Here is an 18,851-nt window from a genome sequence, read left to right as displayed (position 1 = left end):
CTCATTATGGAGGGTAATCTGCTATACTCGAAGTCTGCTAAGGTAATGCATTACATCTAAAATATACCTTCACTTGGAGTTCCTGTCGTGGCGCAGTGGTTAACGAATCCGACTAGGAACCATGAGGTTGCGGGTTCGGTCCCTGCCCTTGCTCGGTGGGTTAACGATCCGGCGTTGACGTGAGCTGTGGTGTAGGTTGTAGACGCGGCTCGGATCCTGCGTTGCTGTGGCTCTGGCATAGGCCGGCGGCTACAGCTCCGATTCGACTCCTAGCCTGGGAATCTCCATATGCTGCGGGAGCAGCCCAAAGAAATAGCAAAAAAAAAAAAAAAAAAAAAGACAAAAAAATAAATTAATTAATTAAAAAAAAAAATACTTTCACAGCACTGACATTTGACCAGACAGCTGGCCACCATATCTTACCTCAGTTGATAGATATACCATCACAGTATCCACAGAGGTTAGGCTTCAGGGGTACAGGGGATTGGGAAAGTAGAGAGAGGAGCTGAGGGGAGGGGGAAACAAACAGAGAGTATTTCGCAGCCCAGGCAGATAGACGTTCTATTAGACTTCTCATTTTTTTCCTGCCAGACTTGCTAAGGGTAGAGAGTGGGAACCATTTGTATATTGCTGGGTTCCTAGTTCCTCGTCGAATACCTGGCATACTCTATGGTAGATTCCCCAAGAATACTGATTAAATTGGCATGAATGTTATAGAATCAAGTTCTGAGAAAAAAGTGTTTCATGAGGTGGCCCTGGGGAGCAAGCAAGATCTCAAGAGCAATTTGCAAGAAAAAGGTAAATACCATGACAAGTTTCTATTATCTTTTGAATATAGGGCAAAACACCACATCAAATTAATAAGATGTGACCATATCTTCTAAGGTTTAACACCAGATGACATTTCTAAGCTTTACTCTACAGCTTATTAATAAAATAAATTTAGTCATTGAACTGGATGATCACCTATGCTGGTAAATACTTTAAATTGCTTCCTTTGTAATCATGCAGTTATATAAAAGATTGGCTATATTGCTCGAGTATGATGGAAGTCATTTATCAAGTAAATAATATTGAAAACAGTCTAGTCTTAATGGTCCACACCTGTGAGGAATGTGATACCAGATTTAACCCCAGCAAAGAAACAGGATGGGAATCAGAATCTTATGTCTCAGGACAATGAAGATACAGAATACAGATGGATAGTTTAAAAAAAGCTAGGATGTAAGGTGCACCTTAGAATTCATGACACATTCTTTTTGAAGTCCCTGAAATGGTTGTTCAAAAGCTACTGAAATACTACCCTTTGGGGAGTTCCTGTATGGCTCAGTGGTGACAAACCTGACTAGCATCCATGAGGATGCAGGTTCGATCCCTGGCCTCACTCAGTGGGTTAAGGTTCCAGTGGAGTAGGTTGCAGAAGTGGCTCAGATCCTATGTTACTATGGCTGTGCTGTAGACTGGCACCTGCAGCTTCAATTCGGCCCTAGGCTGGGAATCTGCCATATGCAGCCCTAAAAAGCAATATATGTATATTTACACATAACTCTTTGAGAAATTTTTTGGCCAGTTCATTCTCATCATCCTAAAACTAGGAAGGGCAGCTATAAGATGGAAAGGCATGAGGAAGGTCACAGGGATGCAGACTGGCACCTCCAAGGCTACTGTGTCACCAAGTTGCTCAGCAGCTATTCATCAAACTGTGTTTGGCTTTGTGTGTCAGTTGGTTCTGATAGGAATCTTTCTCTTGTTTATTGTCAGAATGCACAGGTTTTTTAAGTGGGAAATTAGCAATTGGGTATTAGAGAACAAAACTGACAAAATTGGTAAATACTTCAAGCTGCTTCTTGTGACATGTTATAAAAAGAAATGATCTTACAGAGACAGCCTGAGGCAAAAGTGAGAAGTGGCTGAAAGTTGTCTCTGGAACATCTGCTTTCTGCATCTGCTTCTGCCGCTTGTCCAAAGCCCTTGCCATCTCCTCAACATGCTCCCAATACATGTGTGTGCATGCATGGACACACACATACACACACACACGCACACACACCCTTCCTGCAGCTACCCTGGGTCTTATTCTTACAGAGCCTGATTTAGTGATTTCTCAACTGAGCTGAGGCCATTGTCTTGAACTTGCTTCTGGGGCTTAGCATGCACCTGGAATAGTGAAGGCACTCATTAAATCTTTCATGAGTGAATGAAGCTTCAGTAAGCTCTCAGATGAAAGTATCTCAGCCACTTCTGGGGTGGGTAGTGTTTACATTTTAATAAGACATTCTTCAAGTTAGAATTTCTAATGATAGACTTTCTGGCAATGTGACAGTCAAGGGCCGCAAATGTGAACAGCTAGCTTTGCAGAGCAGTGATAAAGTCACACCCAAATCTGATTGTAGTCTGTGAGCAGAAGACAATTCCTGGCATTTCTCAAGAATTCTGGGTTCTTTCTCAGTCAGGACCATCAGGTCACAGAAGGATGCCAGGAGGTGGCTTCCATCTCTCCTCAGCTCCTAAATTAACTGGTCAACAGGAGGCACCCTTCTTTCCAGTCCTCTGAGGGAGGCATAGGCTAAAACTCAAGCTCTGCCAGGTCAAGCCTGTGTCTTTGTTTCCCATCAGAAACCAACAGAATATTTTTCAGATAAAAGTTATTAAATACATACTTTTTTTTTTTTTTTTTTTGCTTGATTTGTCTCAACTTGCTGGTAAGAACTATAAACCTTTGAACCTCTGGTTTCCCTAAGGAAGTTAACTTTGAATTTTCCATTGAAGATTTTTTTTCCCTTTTTTTATGGTTAAACATTACATATGTACATTCTTGTTTAAAATATTCTCTAGTGACTTCTCATTCCAAAAGGTGTTTTTTCCCCAACCCATGTGCTAATAATAGGCCCCAGCCTGATGAAATACGGACACTCATTTCCCTTAAGACTGTTCACATAGGGAGTTCCTGCTGTGGTGAAGCAGGATTGGTGGTCTCTCTGCAGTGCTGGGACACTTGTGACACCCGGCTGACACAGTGTGTTAAGGATCCAACATTGCCACAGCTGCCCCATAGATTACTTGTTCAGGTGTCCCACACCCTGGAAGCAGTTCCCCTTGTTTCCAAACAGAGTTACATGACCACGTGTATCCATGCTTCCAAAGCACCGTGTTCGCACATCTTCCCACTTTGATATAATGAAATGTTGGAAGGTCTATCTTTTCCATCAGACTGTAAAATCTCATGGTGGAGACTGTATCACAGTTATATATGTATCCAACAGCATAATACAGTATCTGTCATATTGTTGGGTCTCCATGTTCATTGAATACAGAAGAAGGAAGGATCGATGGAAAGAAGGGAAAAAGGAAGGAAGGAAGGGATAAAGGAAGGAATGATTCTCTTTCTCTCTATAGTTGAAGATTTTAAATAAAATTTCATTGTCTCCAAAGAGTTGGGTATCAGCAGATAAGTGTTTATGATAAAGGGAGGTCAATGAGTGTGGTAAAGAGAAGAGGGGATGGTGGACTTAGGGAAAAACTGGAACTAAAGGCAGGAAGTTGCCTGAATTCTACAAAGTTCGCTGGCTGCCACTGAGCCTGCACTATGTCTGAAATACTTCATGTTATCCTAGATAAACCTGCATCATAAAAATATATGTCTCAAACAGTGAGATAAAAGGTTACTGTGGCAAAAACTCAGCAATGCATTTGCAGTAACTCTGGGGCTCTAGAATTTATGACAAGCAAATGGACCAGAAGTATATGAATCAGAAACCATAACAAGGAGCAACTGCAAAGTACAATTCAGTTAATAATATATCTCAATTATGAAGTACATCTAGAAACTTCATGAATTCATTTCTTTCTTTCTTTCCCCTTTCTTTCTCTTTGTTTCCTATGAATTGTTTCCAGGTTTCCCTTGTGGTATAAGTAATCATATCATGGTATTTTCAGTGTAGTTTTATTTTATCACATCCAAGACCTGGAGTGAAAACTTCTTTATCTTAAAAACAATAAGTATAAAATTTATGAGCTAATCTTAAGTGTCTCTCGCTGAGTTATGTTTTTACAACTATTGGAGTTTAACCCCCAAGTATTTTTAGTGATGGGTAATATATAGTAAGATCTAAGAAATAAAATCCAGAAAATCCTCAATTTAGATTAGTATTTTATGTTCATGTCATAATCTTTTAAGTTATAGATAACTTATTTTCATATATATTATTTCAGTTTATCCTTGAAATCCGAATATTATGAGAATCTAGATTGTAGATATTGAGGCTTTCAATCATTCAGTCTTTTTTTTTTTTTAAATCATGCTTATATATTTATTAAACTTCTTTTTTTTTTTTTTTTTTTTTTTTTTTGCCATTTCTTGGGCCGCTCCCACGGCATATGGAGGTTCCCAGGATAGGGGTCGAATCGGAGCTGTAGCTGCTGGCCTACACCAGAGTCACAGCAACACTGCATCCGAGCTGCATCTGCAACCTACACCACAGCTCACAGCAATGCCAGATCCTTAACCCACTGAGCAAGGCCAGGGATCGAACCCGCAACCTCATGGTTCCTAGTCAGATTTGTTAACCACTGCACCATGATGGGAACTCCTCATTCAGTCTTTTGATATTGCCTTGTATGGCCTGCATAGAGTCACTGAAGAGACAAGAATTTTGGTATCTCCCACTTGAACCCCCAGTTCCCATCAACACTGTCATGTGCCTAGGAAAATAAGATGGATTTTTTTTACTTGATCTTTTTAGTTTATATTAAATGTTCTATGCATAGTGCTATGACTTAATATCAAAGAATATTTTATGATGTAAAAAGTTTTATTTGATAGTAGATTCCTTTTGAAATTCATTTCTCAGGTTGGTATCACCAGGTTGTTTCAGTTCTTCCAAAGTGATACAGGCTTTAACCTCTAGAAGGTAAAATCTACTAGTTAGAAGAGGCCATTTATTCAAATCAAAGGGGTGCTAAAAGGATGAAATAAATAGGTATGCTTATTCTTATTCAGGAGTCATAGTGTACCAAGATATGGTTGTTCACTTGAGATCCATAGGGTAAGGGTACTTCTCTCTGTAGAGTATTTATAGCCTCTCTTAAGGCAGTGGTTTTTCTGATGTCAATTACAAGGGTGAGAGGAAGATCTTAGATAAGAAATAAAGACCATGAAAGTAGTTATTAGGTGGAGGGGAGAGAACACAATCTTTGTTTTTCTTAGTCATTTGTCTTTGTTCTAAACAGAAGAGTGTACATATCTAGTTCTGTGTACCCAGGAGACTTGGAGGATATGTTTATATCCACTGTGGGGAGATGAACCTACAACACCAAAAGAGGATGAGTTAGATACTGTGAGCCCCAGAAAACAAGTGATGTCTGCTGAGTAGAAATGTCTGCTGAGTAGAAATGTCTGCTGAGTAGAAGTATCTGCAGTCATGTTACTTTAGGAATGTATTTTTTTCTTTTAATAAGGCTAAGAGTTTGAGAAAATCTTAGTTAGCCAAATGTTTCAGCCTTGCATCATCTATACCATTGGATGCACAAGGTCAGGTCTGGAGCTGTGCTTTGGCTGCTTATTTGAAGGAGTGCAGGGTTAGCTGAGCTCAGTGTGGGGGCAGCAATGGGAAATGAGGACGTAAAAGATGGAGCTTAGGACACATGCGGGAGTCCATAGTCCAGGGACCACCATCCATGTGGAGATCCCTCTCAGCTTCTACCCTTTCATTACGGAAAGAGCCATAGCTGCTTAGGCCAACTGGGGACCTTCTAAAATCATATAGTTTATTCCACAGGCTCCAGATAGGACCCAAGCAAATTCAATGTCACATCCACACAAAGGTGAAACATTAGCCTGCAATACTGCCCCTAGTCATTTTCAGATTATGGTCATAAGGTTCTGGTAGCATTAAGCATGTAATTTGAAAACACTGTAAGATAATTGTTTAAATTACACTTTTAATGAGATTAGTTTTTCTTCTCAGCTTTTAATGAGATTAGTTTCTCTTCTTAGCTTGACTTGATCCTTCTAATATTTACTGCAACTCAAAAACAGTAGGCAATATTTTTTGTTAAGTCCTGAATGTGTACTTGGATGATGGAAGCAAAGCTGAACTAGTACAGTTCTGACAACCTTCCCCTAGGTGTCCTAAGTCAGTTAACCTAGGACGTTTCCATTATTGCCAAAAGGGGAAAATATTCTTGGTTTTCACTCATGCTTAACTACACCTTGTCATATGTACAATAAAACATTTCCTCTCATGATTCTCGAAAATTGGGAGACTAGCTAAATTATCCATCACCAGGTAGAGTACACATTAAGCTCAGGTTTTGCTAAAAACATTTTTTTCACTTGTGCCCCTAGGATAGATTGGATTTATGCAGAGGCAACTTTCGGGGCATTTGGGTAATTAATCTTCCCTGCGTTCTCTGAGGAAGCAGTATTTCACTGGCCGAATGAAATGCTTCTTTTATTTAACCAGGAACATAATGGAAGCAAATGTTTTCACCATTAGCATTTCCCTTGGTCTAATATATGTTTTAACGTTCTATAAACGTAAATGATTTTAATGGCCTTATGTTCAAGAAACAAACACATAAGTGAGCTGCAGAGAAAAATTTCCTTCAGTGTTTCTCTTTTTAATACCTATTTGGGGAGAAAAAGAAATACAGTTTCTATATTTTGAAGAAAATATTCAAGCTCCCCAAGTTACCTCTGGAGCACACTGTATTATTAATTACTAAGATCTAAAAGCTAATATTTTTTTGTTTACTCTGTGACAATTTGTTTGAAAAGTTTAAAAATATTTTTAACCCTCATGTGATCTACATGCTTTTATTGTTATCATCTTCACTTTATGGATGAAGAAATGGAGGCACAGAGCAGTTAAATAACTTTTTCAAGGCTCCACCGCCGTTAAGTAGTAGAGGGGGTGTTCACAGTTGGACTTGCTGTAGAGCCTGTTCTTTGAGCACCAGGCTGCCTTGAGCCCTGTGATCTAATTGAGCACATGTGCCTGGTGCCATACCTGTGACATTGCTGATACCTGCCACAGTGGTGAAGGAGGTATTAATACCTTCCATTTCCTAGATAAGAAACGAGAGTCCCACCAAGACCAAAGAACTGGCCCAGAGCTCACCTGGCTGGTGAACAGTAGACGGGGCATGTGAACTCTGACCTTCTGTGTTTTATTCTTTCCCAGACCACACCCATTTACTTACTCCAGTGCCACTAAGATGGTTAAAGCCTTCACTGTGCACTTAAAGATCTATTTTTGAAGAAGGAATAATTTCAGAGCTAATTCTAGAGCTTCCAAAAAACAAAAAACAAAAAAAAACCCAAAAATCTTTCTAAGGGACTTTACATATTTCAGAGGAAATTACAAATTAAATTTAGGATTAGGTTCTCAGAGTGTGTGTAACTGGGAATGTTAACTCCGAGGCAGGCTGTGAGTTGGGGGGCAGCCTGAGCTGATTTTCTAAGAGGAGTTCCTGGGCATTTAAAAGTAGGTGGTAAAATATTAGAAGAAAAAAAAAAAGAGAGAGAGAAGCAACACCAAAGACACTTCTGTATAGTATCTAGAATCCAGAACTGGGGTCTTTGGAGACCCTATGCCATTTTTAGGAAATCAGCTAAAAATGGGTCAAAAGCCATGAATGCAACAAGCCATAAATACAACTAGATAAAATTTTTCCAAGTAGATTCATCCATGTTTGATTTTTTTGGATAAAGCTTCAGGATGGTGTGTTCTAAAGCCTCCCAATGTTTCCCAGTATATTCATTAACAGCTGCCATTCAAATAAAGTATCTTGTGTGTTCTAGAACATCTAGAAAATAACTTTAAAACTACCTTGGAGAATACAGTGACTGTACAAGTGAAAACCATTGGTTGTTTTATAAAAGCTGACAGTTATTCAGAGGTTCATCATTTACTTAATGATTAAAAAAGTGTTCATCAGTTTGAGTTCCCGTTGTGGCTCAGTGGTAACAAACCCAATGCGTCCATGAGGGTGTGGGTTTGATCTTTGGCCCCGCTCAGTGGGTTAAGGATCTGGCATTGTTGTGAGCTGTGGTGTAGGTCACAGACATGGCTCGGATTTGGTGTTGCTGTGGCTGTGGCATAGGCGGGCAGCTACAACTCTGATTCAGCCCCTAGCCTGGGAACTTGCATATGCTGCGGGTACGGCCCTAAAAAGCAAAAAAAAAAAAATGAAAGAAAAAATGTGTTTATCAGTAAACTGTTTTAAGGCACAAATATGAAAGAAAAGAAGGGAATTAATTAAATATTCAAAAGATCTAGTAGTAATGCTAAGAACAGCAGGATAAAACCTTAATTAGATAACTGAAGTTGAAAAAAATAGCTGACTGTCCTGTCCTCTCCCAGCAGGGTGTCTCCGGTGGATAATGGCACTGCTCTCTGAAAGGCAGAAAGGGAGCTGGGTTGGATCAGACCTGGAGGAATGTTAATGAGCCTCAATTGAGGCTGGTTTTCTGTTTACACAACAGTGGTTCACCTCTCTTTGGAATGGCAGAAAGTATCCAATGGCACTGTGAGGCTGGCCTGAGGCAAAATTGCATAGCAAGAGAAATTAATATCTCCTCCTGGCTCTTTTTGTCACATTTCCTCCTCTCTTTAGGTGTGGCCTCCTCAGTGTGTCCTTTTCCTTATAGAGTGAGCTGTCTAATAATATCCTTCACTGAGCCAATGGGGATTTAAGTATAATTTAATTTAATTTAAGTATAAAACACCCCTCGAACCTGTTTATTTATTTTCCTTTTTCTTTTCTTTTTCTTTTTTTTTTAGGGCTGCACCTGCAGCATATGCAAGTTCCCAGGCTAGGAGTCCAATTGGAGCTGCAGCTGCTGGCCTACACCACAGCCTCAGCAACATCAGATCTGAGCTGCATCCGTGACCTACACTATAGCTTGTGGCAATGCCAGCTCCTTAATCCACTGAGTAGGCCAGGGATCAAACCTTTGTCCTCATGGATACTTTGTGCGTTCATAACCTGCTGAGCCACAATGGGAACCTCTCTGGAACAAATTTGACTAGGAACCATGAGGTTGTGGGTTCGATCCCTGCCCTTGCTCAGTGGGTTAACGATCCGGCGTTGCCGTGAGCTGTGGTGTAGGTCGCAGACGCAGCTCAGATCCCGTGTTGCTGTGGCTCTGGCGTAGGCCAGCAGCTACAGCTCCGATTAGACCCCTAGCCTGGGAACCTCCATATGCTGTGGGAGCGGCCCTAGAAAAGGCAAAAAGACAAAAAAAAAAAAAAAAAACCAAAAACAAAAAAAAAACAAACAAAAAAAAACCAAGCACTTAAAAGTGCTTAGCATAAAGTAAGTGCTCAGTCAGTGATCTTGGATTATGATTGTTGTGTTACCATCAGGGGTAGGCTGGATGACTCACTGCCCACTGTCCTCCTGGGAAAGACTGAGGAGAGTGTCCTCGGGCCAGCATCACTCATGCTGTCCACAGAGTGGTGTGTTTCCCCAGGCTTCTCTGAGGGATGGATGGCAGTAACTGGTGAAGGTCTGATTGCACCTGCTTGCTTTCATAGGCCAGTTACCTATAGTTTGATTTCTGTCCAGAGTGAGGACAGGGATTTGCCCAGCCCTGCGTGCATGCAATTTGTAACTCTTATTCTCAGAGTCCTCCTGGATGCTGGGAGCTGTTCTAGGTGCTGCTGATGTGGCAGTGAGCAAAAAGGCTAGTCCTCGGGAATTTTTCAGTAGGAGAACGAAAATAAATAAGTGTATGTTTAATATAATAGATAGTGCTAAGTGTTATACAAAATGAGGAGGGTAAGGATTGAAATGGGGCAGGAAATGTTGGAATGACGCTATTTTAGTTGAGGTGGAGAGTTAATGTCTCTGCTGACACTTGAGCAGAAACCCGAGTGTAAAGTGGGGAGAGGCATGCAGCTGTCTGGGAGGGGAGTTTTCCAGGCAGAGGCAGCTCAGGCTCTTAGGTGGGAGTGTGTTTGGTGTGTTCTAGGAGCATCAAAGAAGCCAGAACAGATATAGTGCAGTGGGCACGGGATGGAGTAATAGAGATGGGGTCAGAGAGATCAGACAGGGCCTCATCATGGAGGGTCTTGAGGCCATGGTAAGGATTTTGGATTAGATTCTGGGTGAGATGAAAAACCATTGAAGTATTTTGATTGAAGAAGTGGTTATTTCCAAAGGATCACTCTGGCCCTTGTGAGAAGTGTATAGCAGGGATTGGGTGGAAACAGGAGACCTGATAGGAGGCAAAAACCCAGTGGAAAGGTGAAGGTGACCAGAAATATGGTAGTTCTTGAAGAAGTGAGAAATAGGATGCTGGAGAGCTGCAGAAGAAAAGCCAGTGGAGTTCGCTGATGGATTGCATCTGGAGGTGTGAGAGGGGAGGGCTCCGCAAACGCTCTCATTCTGAAGTGTTGCAAACTTGAATGCTCTTCCATCAGCCAGCCTTGGTTGCAAGTGAGAGAAACCCAATTCAAACTAGTAAGTTAAAAAAAAAAAAAAAGTCATCGGAAAACCAGGGAGATCCCTGGTGGCCTTAAGTATCCAGTGACTACTGTGGCTTGGGTGACTGCTACGGCACAGGTTCAACCCCTGGCCTGGGAATGTCTGTATGTCATAGGAGCAGCCACAAAAAATAATCATGAAACCAAACTGAAAAGGGCAGGGGCAGTGCTGTTCTCAGGACACTCTTTTTCTCCATCTCTTCCTTTCGTTTCTCTCTGTGGTCATCATCTTTCTCTCAGAATAATTTTTTTCCATGCAGTGGGAACATAGCCGTGGGCATTTATGACTTAAGCTATACCTGGAGAGGAAAAAATTGGTTGGCCCTGCCTAGCTCAAGAACATCCTTGAAGAAAAGTCCTGCTACCACGAAGTGTCACCTAAACATCCAGGCCAATTTCTGCTCAGCACCTTCAATCAAGTGCTAACTGAAGTGTCCCAATGTAGTCACCTCTCTCCCTAATCCTGTTCATCCTCCCAAATAAGAACATAAATCAGTTCAGAAGTTACAGACCTTCTACCTGACACTGGCAAGTTTGGGGGGAGTTTCAGCTTTTGATATAGTGTAAGAATCAAAGAGATGAGCAGCATTAGGAGTCAGCATTAGGGAGAATATGGCAGGTACCAAGTAAGGCCTGACAACTTAAAGCAACCCCAGTGAGCTGGTAAGTCCCTGTCTTGTTTCAAAATCCTCTCATAATTTTTCTGATCTTCAAAGTAGTCTCTGAAATTGAGTAAGATAGAAAACTAGCTGCCACCTGTTCTTCAGCCTTCCCCTTTTCCCTTCCCTCCCCCAACCATTTAGAGTGAAGAAAAGGAGATTCGGAATGGCTGAGTCATCACTCAAGGCTGAAAATCTATTAGGTGGCAGCGTCAGGTATGGATTGCTCAGTCTTCTCAGTGCTACTCCTAATTGTTTAGAAAACCACATTCAATCACCCATATGTTCTCTAGAGTAGATTGCTGATGCCTCTGTGCCTTTTCTTAAGAGGCTTACCAGATTGTGTAGTTTCTTTCTTTGACAGTAAAACAAAAGAAACCTAGAAAAAGAAATCAGACAACTCTCAGTCTAAGAAATTCAAATCACTACACAAAAGTATCATAAGAAAATATTATAAAATATTTTGGACAAAAACATTTGATGTGAAGGCACATCACACATCCGTCACATATGATGTGAAGGCAGGTTACCCAGATGGCAAAAGGCTCCGCAAAACAAATAAAACAATCACCCCAAACAGAAACCAAAATGAACAAGAATGTCTGGGAAGGGTGGCTGGTTATTCTCTGATCTGGGTAGCATCCTCCCACCCCCTGCCCTATGCAGAGTCTGGTACCCATGGCATCTCCATCAGAAGTCAAGGGCAGTGATCCTACATGGTGAGACAAGTCAGTCATGCAAACCAAATCTTTCATGATGAGAGTCTGTGAAAAGTCTCATTCAGTTTTGCCTGTGGCACTTTCTGAACTGACAGCAATGATAGACACAGCTTTCTAAGCTTTGTTTTTCTAAAGTCTAGACACAATATATGTATTTTTTTATAAACCATGAGCAATTAATCTCCATGTTACAAATGGCTATACAGTCCACAGCTTCTTATAAAGATGCTCTGATATTAATGTGAATGATTTTTCTTAAGTTGTATTTCATATCAGTTTAGCATTTTTTATTCACTCACTCACTCACATTTTCACTCCCTGCCTCTCACTTTCCTTAGTTTCACTAAACATTTCATGAATATCTACTCTGTCCCAGGCGCCAGGCCAGGTGGGACAGGGTCTGTGGATGGGGTGTGAATATTGTGGATGGAGTGAGCTCGGTGGTCAGTGCCATTGATGGGGTAAATCAAAATCGAACCTTTGTCATGAGCTCCAGTTTTAAACACAATACACACTGTTGTGTTAAGAAAGACAGCCAGTCAGCCCAACTCTTGAGTCTTGACTTTTTTGTAAAGTAGTTCTCATTTCCTCTCCAATTATGAGAACAAGGTTGGAGTAGAGATTTATCCACTGCAAGCAATTCTAAAGAGACTTTGGTCTGTTTATTGTTTCATTGGCTGCCGACCAAGTCTGCCATCAGGTGAAGATGGCTTCTGATGCAGGTGTTACAGTCTCATATTTATTTCCTTGAAAGAGGTGATAACTGTTCCCAAGGACTCATTTTAGAAGAACAAATAATGATTTCACTTATATTTTGCCTCTTTTATTTTCCCAAGGCTTTCAGACTCATTTCTTAATCTCATGTTTTGTCCTTATAAGTCATAAATATTATCTACTGTTTGGAAGCTCTTAAAACAAGGGGGGGAGAGTATGGGGAGAAGGTAGGGATTGTTTTGATCTTAGACATTTTGGCTAAAGAAGTAGGGAAGAAAATATAACTGAAGATATTCTGTGGTTCTCTCCTAATTAATGCCTGCGACCTGCCTTACTGAGTCTTCTTCTGTTTTATTTTATTTTTATTTATTTTATTTTGTTACTATTATTTTTTGCTTTTTAGGGCTGCACCCATGGCATATGGAGGTTCCCAGGCTAGGGGTTGAATTGGAGCTACAGCCGCTGGCCTATGCCACAGCCACAGCAATGCCAGATCCGAGCCACATCTGTGACCTATACCACAGCTCACAGCAACTCCAGACCCTTAACCCACTGAGCAAGGCCAGGGATCGAATCCAATCCTCATGGATCCTAGTCGGCTTCATTAACCACTGAGCCACGAAGGGAACTCCCTTCTCCCTTATTTTAAAAGAACAATATTCTACTATTCTGACATAAATGTTAACTTTGAAGAAGCCAAATAATTTTTTTTTTTTTTTTTGGTCTTTTGTCTTTTTGTTGTTGTTATTTCTTGGGCCGCTCCCGCGGCATATGGAGGTTCCCAGGCTAGGGGTTGAATCGGAGCTGTAGCCACCGGCCTACGCCAGAGCCACAGCAACGCAGGATCCGAGCCGCGTCTGCAACCTACACCACAGCTCACGGCAACGCCGGACCGTTAACCCACTGAGCAAGGGCAGGGACCGAACCCGCAACCTCATGGTTCCTAGTCGGATTCGTTAACAACTGCGCCACGACGGGAACTCCCAAATAATTTTTTGACTTACCTGAATTAGCTCTGAACTCCTCTCCTGCCCCCCCCCCAAACGTTATTCTTCCCACAGTGTAACAGGCAAATAAGTAGGACTTTAGGTGGCATCTTTTAGCATTATGCTGACATTGTCCTATTGTACCTACATCAGTTCAACAAGCACTTAGATCTTACCTAGATAATTTGGGGAGGTTAAAAAAAAAAGTCAGAAAGTTCATATTTAAGATAAAGAATTGTTTCCTTTGTCTTAAAAAAGAGATAAATTGCCTTGAAATGCTCTCAATATTTTAACCCAGAAAGGAGACACTTTGCTGACCATCTCACCAAAATGGTGTTTATCATTAGGATTAATTATTGCTCATTTCACATTTGGAACATGAATAAGAACTGTGAACTAACACAGCATCCTTGATGTTGCATATCATCGGGATAGTTTAATGTTGGCCCATGTCGCAGTCACGCCATGGACAGGGCAGAATTTGTCATTCTGATATATTGGCTCACTTGGTGTATTTAAGCAGCCTATCAATTTTAGCCTCATTAGGTACATACAGAGCTTTAACTGTTACTCAGTTCCACTGAAAACTTCTGCCCTCATTCCTCTCCTTCTCCCACCAAGGACTTATCTTGACCACTTGTATAATGCTGTTCTGTTCCTCTGTTAACTCAGGAAAAGCGATGTCTACTTAAAGGCCCTGAAATTTATTTTTAAAGTGAAAATTAGAGCTAGAGTAGGAAGATCCATTCTCTAAATCAGTTACATAAATGTATTCTGCACTGAAGAACTGAATTCAGATTAAGAACCTAGACAGTGATGGAGTTGACATTGTGGCTCAGCAGGTTAAGGATCCAATGTTGTCCCTGTGAGGAAGTGGGTCCAATCCCTAGCGGGTTAAGGATCTTGTGTTTCTGTGGCTGCAGCATAGACCACAGCTACAGCTCCGATTCAACTCCTGGCCCAGGAACTTCCATGAGCCGCAGATGCAGCCATAAAAAGAAAAAGAAAAAAAAGAACCTACACAGAGACACCTAGTTTTTTACTTGAGATGTAGGTTTGGGATCCGGAGACCCATATTGCCTTATCTTGAATGACTCGGGTGAGGTCTGGGCTACCTGGCGAGTGGCCTGCTTCTTTAACAAGTTGATTGGCATCCAGGAGGGTGCTGATCTTATTTCTCTTTGCAGGTGGACACACAAACACGTAGAGATTTCTATGAAGGACACTAGGAAAACTACTCCCCTGTATCTCAGAGCTGTGGACTCTCAAATACAATTCAAAATTCATACTGAAGCCACAATGGAATATCTGTCTGCAGTTGGCAACAACATAAATTATGATTCCAGGTGTACTTGTGTTCCCCTTGGTAGTTCTCTGCTGTCATCTGTGAATGTGTCAATCTTGCAAGGTTATATGCTCCTGTATTTCTGAGAAGCGAAGAGGGACATGTGTTGGAGATCCCTTTGGATCTGGTTTGTTTACCTTCTATTTGTATCATAACGTGATAGATTCCTCAAAAGATTTTAAAGCAGACATTTGTTTAACTAGAGGAAATGTTTATTTGAGGGATATGGTTATAATGTGTGCTTTAGGTATACTCATGTGTAATACGTAAGCTGTTGTCCTGGAGAAAATATTTAACACAATTTTTTTCTCATGTGTAGGAAATCGAATGACAAGTTTAGGGATGCAGTGAGGCCTGAGATAAAACTTGGTAAAAAGAAAAGGAAATAGAATCTTGGGTAAATATCTAAATACATTTGCTAATGACAGATGTAGCTACTCAGTAAAAAAAAAGAAAAAAAAAAAAGCATTTTCTTTATCTTTTTTCTTCTGTTCTTTTCCCAAGTATTGGAGGAAAAAAATCTTTCAGTATCTATTTTTGAAAGATTTTCCTCTGACAGCCTATTTTGAAAACCATCAAACCTACAGAAAATTTGCAAGAATAGTACAATCAACACCCATATGTCATTTAATCAGATTCTCTAATTGTTAACATTTCACCACATTTGCTTTTTCCCTTTTAATCTCTCTCTGATTATTTGATGTTCCATTTTAATGTCAGTTGCAGGTAATCATGAACCTTCAGTCTGCTAAGAGGAATTTCTCCTGTAAAACTATAGTGCAATTATCAACTTGGTAAATTTAACATTGATTTTATATTATTACTGAATTTGTAGCACATGTAACATTTCCACATTAATCACAATAACATCTTTTATGTTTTATTTTTAATCCAAGGTCCAGTTGAGGCTCATACTTTGAACTTGTCATATTCACTCTGTCATTTAAGACATTAGAGGAAAACCATACCCTTTGGAAATACTTCTAATCTAATAGTATTTTTCTTTTAATCTTCAAAGGAATCGGCATCCTTCCAAATCAAGAATGACTGTTGGGTTTGCTTGCTCTCCACATGAGCAGTGCCCCTTCCTGTGCTGTTTACTCTGTCTAGATCTTTCTCATAGCTTTCCATCTCAATTTAATTGATTCTGGCATTTTAAAAAGTAACATCTTTTGAGTTTTTTTCTTATAGGACTATGCTTTATCCTGAGATAAGGAAAGTAATAATAATAAAAAAATCTTGGCCATTGGCTGGCTAATCTGATCTTCATCGGACCAGATGGCAGGTATTTTAGGCTTTGTGGGCTAAAGTGGTCTCTGTTGCAACTACTCAGCTCTGTCACTGTGGCTTGAGAGTAGCCACAGATGATATGTAAATGAATGGCCATGGTTGTTTTCCAATAAAACTATTTGCCACAACAGGTATTGTCTAGGATTTGATATTTTAACAATAGTTTGCTGACCCTTCATCTAGGCTAACATGATAAACAGGTAATAATACTTTAAGATATTAGCCTTCTTGTGTAGCTTAATTTTACATTAGGTGCAGCATTCTGGAAGTGGTCCTTTCATGGGTAAAAAAATTTCTTCTGGATCTTGGAGAGTTAAGTAGCCTGACTTCAAGAGATCTACAAATACCAACTAAGAAATTATTAAGCCTTAGTCTCTGAAAATATTTTTCAATTGTGGATTATCACTGCAAAAAATAAATTTAGTCTATAATGACTGAACCTTTAAAAGATTTTCATGTAAATGAAAGAACAAACAAAATTAGAACATTCTGTTGGAAACCTCAGACCCACCTTTCATAACTGCTGTTGTGAACTGCTGGTGTGAACTTTAGGGACTGCAGCTGCTTATTGGGGAAGTAAGTTTCCCAAGGGTAGAAGTTGAGGGTTAGTGAAACTAATAACCTCAAATATGGCCTCATACTCTGTCTATACTGGAGACTGATCTGGCTGGCCTGCTGGGCTACTCTGTCTCCACTTGCTCAAATATGTATTGGCATAAACTGTGCAAGGGGTGGACTGCCAAGTAATCAGGCCCAGAGCCTTTAGCTGCTTTCAGAAGCTGAATGCCAATTTGCCTCCCTTGTCCTTCTGTCCTGAACTTCTGAGTTTGGTTGTGTGTACCACTAAATAGAAAAAAGAGTATGAAATGTAATTTTTAATTAAAATTTAGCATTTATATAAAAATGCACAAATTAGAAGTTTATTATTTCAGTGAATTTTTATTAAGTAAATATACCCGTGTAACCACTACTAAGGTCAATAAATAAAGCATCATAGACACCCAGAAGCCTCCCTCATCATCCCTGGGTCCCCAGTAATCCCCTTCCCACCAAGGAAACCACACCTCTGACTTTCATTCCATAGATTAGTTTTGCCTAGTTTTGAATGTTATATAATTGGTTGTATGTAGTATGTACTTTTTGGTGTCTGACTTTTTTTACTTGATGTTATGTTGGCGAGATTCAAATATTGTTTGAATGGCAGCAATTTATTCATTATCATTGCCATAGAATATTATATGAATATTTCACATTTTATTTATTCTGTTGTTGATGGAGATGGAGTGGTTTCTAGATGTTCCTGATACAACTAATGCTGCTATGAATCTGCTCATTCTTGTCTCTTTGGTCTTCTGGAGCACAAGGTATAAGAACGTTGACTGCCAAGTCTCAGAATTTATATATTTATTTATCCAGCTTTAATAGATCCCTCCAGTTTTCCAAAGTAATTACACTAATTTATACTCCCACTAACTGTATGAGAGTTCCAGTAGCCCTTTGGAAATTAAGTTGTTTGTTTTTTCTTATTGACAGGTAGGAGTATTTATATATTTTTAGACACAGAGCCTTTTTAGGGTGCACATATTGTAAATGCCTTCTCCCATTCAATGACTTGCCATTTCACCCTCTTAATTATATCTTTTGATGAACAGAAGACCTTGATTTCAATACATTTAATTTTTCAATGTCTTACTTTTTAGTTAGTGCTTTTTGTGTTCTGTTTAAGAAAACTTTGCTAATCTCAAAATAAAGAAGATACTATTCTATGTCTATTTACTAGAAATTTTATTGCTTTACCTTTCACATTTCATTCTTCAAGCCACTTGGAAATGACATTTTTGTGTGATATGAAGTGGAAGTCAAAATTCCAATTTTATAATATAGACATCATGATCTATCCCAGGAGACTGGATAGTTAGTTCCCTGTGCTATACAATAGACCTTGTTGTCTCTCCATTCTGAATGTAATAGTTTGCATCTATTAACCTCAAACTCCCAGTCAGTCCCTCTCCCTCCCGTCCCCCTTGGTAAACACAAGTCTATTCTCTGTGTCTATAAGTCTGTTTCTTTTTTATAGATAAATTCATTTGTGCCATATTTTAGATTCCACATTATAAGTGATATCACAGGGTATTTATCCTCTTTCTGACTTACTTCACTTAATATGAGAATCTCTAGTTGCATCCATGTTGCTGCAAATGGTATTATCTCATCCCTTTTTATGGCTGAATAGTATTCCATTGTACATATATCCCACATCTTCCTAATCCATTCATCTGTTGATGGATATTTAGGTTGTTTCTGTGTCTTGGCTATTGTGAATAGTGTTGCTATGAACATATGGGTGCATATTTCTTTTTTTTTTTTATCTTTTTGAATTACAGTTGTGTCCAGATATATGCTTATGAGTGGTGTTGCTGGATCATATGGTCGTCCTATATTTAGTTTTCTGAGGAACCGCCATACTGTTTTCCATAGTAATTTTACCAATTTGCATTCCCACCAACAATGAAGGAAAGTTCCCTTTGTTCCACATCATCTCCAGCATTTGCTATTTGTAGACTTATTAATTATGACCAGTCTGATTGTTGTGAGGTGGTATCTCATTACAGTTTTGATTTGCATTTCTCTAATAATTAGTGATG

This window comes from Sus scrofa, chromosome 1 (assembly GCF_000003025.6).
Source record: "Sus scrofa isolate TJ Tabasco breed Duroc chromosome 1, Sscrofa11.1, whole genome shotgun sequence".
Lineage (NCBI taxonomy): Eukaryota > Metazoa > Chordata > Mammalia > Artiodactyla > Suidae > Sus > Sus scrofa.
Note: the sequence above shows the minus strand (reverse complement) of the source record.